This window comes from Tupaia chinensis, unplaced genomic scaffold (assembly GCF_000334495.1).
Source record: "Tupaia chinensis unplaced genomic scaffold, TupChi_1.0 Scaffold144991_2, whole genome shotgun sequence".
NCBI classification, from domain to species: domain Eukaryota; kingdom Metazoa; phylum Chordata; class Mammalia; order Scandentia; family Tupaiidae; genus Tupaia; species Tupaia belangeri.
Window position 1 is genome coordinate 3,708,589 of NW_006204851.1, and position 7,716 is coordinate 3,716,304.

General features: G+C 38.8%; 1 pseudogene; it reads right to left on the bottom strand.

Annotated features, from left to right (window-relative positions):
* Nucleotides 1-1,507: 1,507 nt before the first annotated feature.
* LOC102479860 (NADH dehydrogenase [ubiquinone] 1 beta subcomplex subunit 8, mitochondrial pseudogene) lies at nt 1,508-7,611 on the bottom strand (annotated as a pseudogene).
* Nucleotides 7,612-7,716: the final 105 nt, after the last annotated feature.

Sequence of the window (7,716 nt, forward strand, 5' to 3'; positions counted from 1 at the left end):
AGGAGGATGGCCATGCTACAATCACTTCTCCTCTGTTCTCCTCTCAGGATATTGAGCATACATGTACATGCATCTGGCATGGTTTTTCAGGTTGCCAAGTCCTGGACTTGAACTTCATATTGGTCATGTGGGATCCAGCTGCCTTAACCTCTATGCCACCTGCTGGACTTCTTTGCCTTTTTTTAAAAAAGCAAAAAATGGGGCCAGCAGGTGATGTAGTAGTTAAGGTACTGGATTCCCAAATGGTCAACCACAGTTTGAGTCCTGGACTTGGCAGCTTGAAAATCACATTGAGTGTGTGTGGGTGTGTGCCTAAAATCCCAGGAGAAAATGAAGGAGAAGGGAGTATGCCAAGGCCGTCCTCCTATGGGGTGATTTCTCACTTTCCCTCTTACTGTCTCTGTCTCTCTCCATTGAGTGCATGTACCCTATAGCAAAAACCTAAAAATAAAAGGCAAAAAGTATAAATTATTGGTAGATTATACTTTTCATGAAAGTAGAAATTATTTAAATTACAAATGAACCATATATATGGTATAAGAGAAGGTCTTCTATAATGAGTTTTTGGAAAAATGTGGATTTGTCATGTAACAATAGCCTAAAATTTCTTTTGAGAACTTGACATTTTATGTACCACACTGAGCATATAGGTCTCTGACCATAGAGATGATAAAAAATGGATAACATTTGTCTACCCTTAATGACAGAATAACTACAGAGATGTGTGATTGTAGCCACATGGGTCAGTGAATGGAGCTCAAAGAAAACAGAGAAGCAATCCGAAAATTTTTCTAGGATGTTTTGTGTCCTAAAAGGGGCTATAAGCCTTCTACCAAAAAATGGGAGAAAAAGATCAAGAGTAACTATAAGTCAAGTATATGTGTAGTGAGAATGAAGATGGAAAGGTAAGGGATTGAGGTCAGAGGGAGGAATATTAGAGGTAAGGAATTCTGATCCAGGGCAGTTCTGAGAAGTGGGAAGATTGCAGAGGACTATCATGGTAGTGGATAGGTAAAATGAGTTGTAGATGAATGTCAACGGAGTTAGAAGCCAGAGAAGTGTAAATATAGAGTTGAGTGAACTGTTTATAAGGACCTTGATTGATTGATTGAATAGTGAGGGTCTATTGTATGGAAATGATTGTGGAGATATAGCCATATATGAGGAAAATAAAGTTCCTGGCTTCATAGAACTTACTTTCTAGTGGAGAAGACACAGTTAAATAATTACTATAAAGCATAAACAGTAGCGCTTCTCAGAAAATAAGGAAATACATTTAAGCAAGGACAGTCTTTCCTCTCTGCTGGTAAGTGATAATGGGAATATCTTTAGGAGGCCTGCTCTTACCCTCTTTTCTGTTATTTTTCAAGTTAAAGATAGCTTTTAGGAGGACATCATTATAAGTCCCAGTTTATAGATGAAAATAAGCTAAAATCAAGAAAGTAAGTGGTTTATCTTATGTTACACAACTAGTGAGTGGCAGAGCTAGCATTCAGAACCAGATATGTCATGGCTGCAATTTTGTTGAGGCTCTCCAAGGCATACTTTGAAATCTAGGTGGAGGGAGACAAGCCTTCACCCCTCGTGTACTCTGAAATCCTGCAGAATTAGCACTACCTGGATACCACCAAGCTTTACCATTTGTGCCTTTCAGAGAGGTGGCCAGACTTATTTGTGGACTGCTTGAGCCACAGCTGGTGTAACCAAAAGGCACTATACCCAACTGTGGGGAGCAGAGCCTTGAGGTAGTGCTCAGAATTTCCCATGGGTTCCCTGGGCTCGTTTCTTGAAACCATTCTTTCCTCAAGTCTCTGGTACTATGGTCTTGTGGTGAGAGTGGCAGATTATCAATAATCTCTGTAATGCCTGTGGTATTTTTCCATCGTCTTGGTGAATAGCACCCGGCTTTTACCTATTTGTACCAGTCTCTTTATCAAATGGTAGCTTACTCATACCCTTTGTGATCTGTTTCACAAACACCCTTTTATTCTTTATATGGCCAGGCTGAGAATTTTGCAAATGTTTATATTCTACTTCCCTTATGATTATTAAAAAATATTTTGAATTCATTTCTTTCTCATCAGATTTTACACTAAACAGTTCATGGAAGCTATGCAATACCTTGGGCACTTTGCTTAGAGATTTATTCTGCCAAATATTCTAGTTCATTGCTCTTAAATTCTTCATTCCAGAAAGTACTAGGACACAGAAAAAATTCAATCAATTTCTTTGCCACTTTGTAATGAGGATAGACTTTCCTCTTGTTTTAGGTGTTTGTTGTAACAACACACCTTGCTTATTATCAAGTCCTGTCTCATTCAGTTTCTGTGCTATAACGAAATGCCTTAGGCTCGGTAATTTCTGGAGGCAAAGAAGTTGGCATTAGTGTCTGGTGAAGATCTTCTCACTGCATCCTCACATAGTGTAAGAGTGGAAGGGCAAATGAGGTCGAGCTAGTTCCTTCCAGTTCTTCTTCTTTTTCCAAAATTTTATACATTCAATCACTGTACATCGCCACAGTTTGTAAAATGAATTTTCCCACTGCACACCACTCCAGTTAAAGATATCATCATACATGTTATCAACAGACAATCCTCCATTTCTTCTGTCCCTTACAGATCTTACCTCTATTTTTCTCCTTCCAGTCCTTTTATAAATACTAATCCCATTAATGAGGGCACTGCCTAATTACCTCCTAAATGCTCCACCTTAGTACTATTGCATTATTCTGGATTAAATTTTAACACAAACTTTGTAGGAGACAACAAATATTTAAACCATGGAACCCACTAAGTAACGACTCCCCATTTCCCCACACCAACTCCTAGAAACCATCATTCTACTTTCCTATGCATTCGACTACTCTAGATACCTCATGTGAGTGGAATCATGGTATTTGTCTTTTGGTGAATGACTTATTTTGCTTAGCATCATGCCCACAAAATTAGTCCATGTCGTAGTATGTATGATAATTTCCTTCATTTTGGACAACTGACTTAAAAACATTTTTGAATACATGATAGAGCCATGTATGTCTACATGAGAGAAAAAAAGAGAGGTACCTTTCATAGGGCCCATTCATACTACCATCTCCTTTTCTAGTCTCCAGCATGCATTCAGCATGGATCCTAGGCACATGCACATACACCTGGTATGTTTTCAGGCTGAACAGTCTGGGAACTCAAACTACAGTTGTCATGTGTTTTCCAGCTACACAGTCTTGCAAATAACTGACTGTGTCATGGAGGCTGAGCCACACAATTGACATTTGTATTGACATTTGTCAAAGTTCCAAATAAAATTGAGCATAGAAAGAATAGTTCTTTAAAAGATTATAGCTGAGAAATTGAACATTACTATGCAAAAATGTAGTATATCCAGTGCCCATGTCATGGTTGCTAATACTGTTTTCCAATAAGATGGACTAGGTCTCCTTAGAGAAATGACTGACTCTAGGTCTGGGGAAAGGCATATACAAGATGAACCTGAGTATTTCATAGTGCAGAAAACAAAGAAGCAGCCAAGCACACAAACAATGGTTCCTATGACCAAAGCTGAAACAATATAAACAGTAAAATAGATAAAACTGTGTTGGGTTATAATCTAAAGTATAAATGAAATATCCATTAATGACTAATGAAAAAAGAATAAACTGCTGATAGTCTGAACAACTTGAATAGATTCAAAATAATTGTGGTGAGTTTAAAAAAAAAAGTCAGACATCAGGGCCAGATGGTGGTGTGGTGAAGATGCTGGCCTTTCACAAGGCTATCAATGGTTTGAGTTTCAAGAGACTTGAAACTCACACTGCACATGTGTGCGTGCATACCCATGATCTCAAGAGGAGAATGGAGAAGGGATTGTGACATGGCCATCCTCCCTAGGAAATGATTTCTCACTTTTCCTCACTCTCTCCAGAGAAAGCAAGCACCTTATGGAAGAACCTCCTCTCCCCCAAATATTGAGGTAAGAGCCAAAGGAAACATTGTAGAGTTGTAGAAGAAGGCTTGAATCAAATAAGTAGAGGGAAATTAGACAATACTCCATTGTATCAGGTTGTCAGGAAAGTCATGACATTTTTTCTGTTTTTCTGTGCAAAAACTGCATCATCAGTTTTCCAGTGACCCAATATTTATACAATATTTTACACTCTTCCAAACGCATTTTTACATCTACATTTACATTTAAGTTTCTGCACATCCTTACGAGTTAGGAAAGTCCACTAGCACTACCCTCACTTGCCAAAAGGGAAATACAAGCCAGTGAGTTTTTCAAGATTATATGACCAGTTAATATAAACCATGGCAGAGCCAGAATTCATGAGTCAGAACTCAAGGTATCCTTTTATTTTTCTTAATGTCTACTTCTTTCATAAGAGAGAGAGAGAGATACACCATCATTAACAAGATCTGGATCCCATAATCCACCCCTAGCCTTGGATCATGGGCACATGTGTGCCTAGTATACTCAGGGAGGTCTATGTATGTGAACTCAGCACCGTCCCATATGAGTCAATCTCACAGAGCATCTTGTTTTATTGCTGGGCCACCATTTAGCCCCAGAAATCAATGCATTCTGCTTCTGGTAAAATGGGGAATCTTTCGTAAGAAAATTTAAAATCTCTCTAAGACTTTAGTCTCTTAAAACATTTTTATATAAAAATATAAATTTAAAAATTTTTTAAAAATTAAAAAATTAATAAGTTTACCTCCTTATCATGTTTGTCTACAGCTCAGATATAATCCTTATATTACATTGCTCATACAGTTAAAGATTTCTAGCTCAGAGTTTTGTCTCTTCTAATAATTTGAAACACAGGATAATGTGGTTACATTGTAATGTGCTGTCTTTTTTCAAAAAAAGTCATCATACATAAATGTTTCTACCAGATTGCACTAAATATATATGTATACACACACACACACACACACACACACACACACACATATGTGTGTGCGTATATATATATATAATTTTTATTTTTGCCAGAGGGTATATGTGCTTCCCAGAAAGAGACAGAGAGAGAGAGTTCCTTGATTACATGTGGTTATGCCGCAATATCCTTTCCTCCATCTTTCTATTCTGTTGGAATTGGAGTCATGTATGCAGACTTGCCTGGAGTGTTTTTCAAACCGCCAGGGCCAGGACTTGAACCATGTGGGTGACCATGTAGCATTTGGCTCCCCTAGCCACCAGGTTATGGGGTCAGCCTTATTTGCCTTCTATTACAGAATGTAATCAGTGTTCCAGACACAATTACTTTGTGCCATAAACACAACCCAAATAATTTCATTTGATTCCTCACAATAACTCTATTTAATGAGAAGATTAATAGATTGTGATTTGACACCCTTCAGCACAAGCGCCCTCCATCTCTAAGGATATTCTATAGGAGATCAAACTTGGAAAAATACCATGGCTTTTTTTTCCTAATCAGAACATTCCATTTTAGAGACATATGTATTCTTTAATATTATACTTTAGCTTTTATATCACTTAATCTTTAAAATTAGACATGTACAACCAAGATCTGGTAAGCTTTCATCTGACAAGTAAGTGAGGTACTTTAAGAAACTATAAATTTAACGTAGAGTGCAGTTTTTGATGGAATGAAATAAAGATCAATCTACTTCAAAAGGCAAGTTCTCAGGGATGAAAAGATACTTGTGGCCCAATCTTACTGATGTGAAAATGGACTTAGAGCAGACCCAAAAACTCTGAGGATTTCTCAGGCCTTGCGGAAACGTTTCTCTCCAGGCAACATGAAATTAGACTGATTTCATGCAGTTAGAATCTGTCCAGCACTCTGCCTCTGCATTTGCCAGTCCCTGCAGTCAAGACTGCTTTACCTTGTTTCAAATTCTAAGATTAATTTGGCTTTCATAAAAGAGAAATGGAAAAATAAAAATAACATCTGTGGAGCACTTTATTTGTGCCAGATGCATTACCCAAATCATTTCATTTGATTACTCATAACTACACTAATTATTGCCAACACACACCACTTAAAACAATAAACTTAATAACTGTTGACTGATTGAACAAATATGCAAGTAGTTCTTAATATTTCCATTTTATAATTGGACAAATGGATGCTCAGATGGGTTAAATATGGTGCCCAAGGTTACACAGGTGGCAAATTTCTTCTTCCTTTTGTCTTTCCCTTCTTATTTTCTTTTTAAAGAAAATCTCAAAGCGTATACATAATTGACCTTGAAAACCTAGAGTATAAAGCATAAAAGTGAACACCTCTCTCTTGTCTTCCATCTCTTCTCTCCGGAGATAACCACTGGAAGTAATTTCATGTGTTCATGCCCTTCCTGTTGTATCAAGCAAATCGTGGTTGATTCTTTTTTTTTCTTTCTTTTTCTTTTTTTTTGGAGAGGTTTTCGCTATAGGGTGCGTGCGCTCGCCAGACAGAGAGAGACATAGAGACAGAAAGCGAGAAATCACCCCCCAGGGGGGATGGTCACGCCGCAATCCCTTCTCCATTCTCCTCTCGGGATCTTGGGCACGCATGCACAGGCGCCAGGTGTGAGATTTAAGTCACCGGGACCAAGACGCGAACCGCGGTCGACTACGTGGGAGTCCAGCGACATAGCCATTACGCTAACTGCTGGTTCCCTGTGGTTGATTCTTAAAACTCTTAGATTCATGTAACTGGGCTTGGTCTAAATCTTTGCTTCGAAGTTCCCAGTCTATATTCTTCCAAATTTGAACCTGAGTGTTTTTGTTTTGTTTTCCTGTACAACACTACATTTTTAAAAATATTTATTTCATCATTATTATTATTATTATTTCAGTTTGCTATAGAGAACATGCACTCACCAGAGAGAGATAGATAGAGAGGTGGGGAGAGTGAGAAAGCAAGCCACCGGGTCTAGAACTCAAACTGCCGTTGGCCATGTGACAGTCCAGGACCTTGACCACCATGCAACCTGTTAAACTCAGCACTGTATTTTCTTAGAGATTTCATTAAGTTTACATCATAAGGAATGGGAAAGTCATAGCTAAAGGCTGCAGAAGCCCTCAAAGCCTTTTCAGATTTCATATGAACCACCCACTCAAGTTCTTTGGTGGCATTACTTCCTTAGTCCAGGTATAAGTCATTATAACTATACTGCTTTGGTCCCATGGGCTGGTAGAAGGGGTAATTCTCTCCCTCTCAGAATATGAATATCATGAAGGACACAAAGCTGAAGTGCTGCTTTACACATGGCATGCTAAGAAACAGGTATAAGGGATGTGTCCGCACGGTTCCTGATACACATGTCTAGGTTCCAGTGTATCAGTTCACCCAGTCCACCCTAGTTCAGCATCATGTCTGGATGCTTCCAGTCATATAATGGATACCTCTCCTGCTGTAGGCAGTTAGGGAGCTTTGGGTAGTTGCCATACCCCATGCCATCATCTGGGTGAGGCCCATGATCCTCCATAAGCATACTATCCTTCTTGGCAGTGGCAACTCTTTGTTTTAGGGGCCTTAGAATAGGGTCCTGGGAACGTGTCCTTGGTAACCTGGGAGGCTACCCATGCACCCAGCAGCACTACTTAATGGGTAGCCCTTTGCAGCCACCGAACCCCCAGGACACCCACTCTGGTCACTGCCATCTTCACTTTTTTCAATGTCACACCCTGCACATTAGTTGCAATTGAGTGTTTTTTTTTTTTTCTTTTTTTAAGAAATATCTTTTATAGGACACGCAGTTCGTGTAA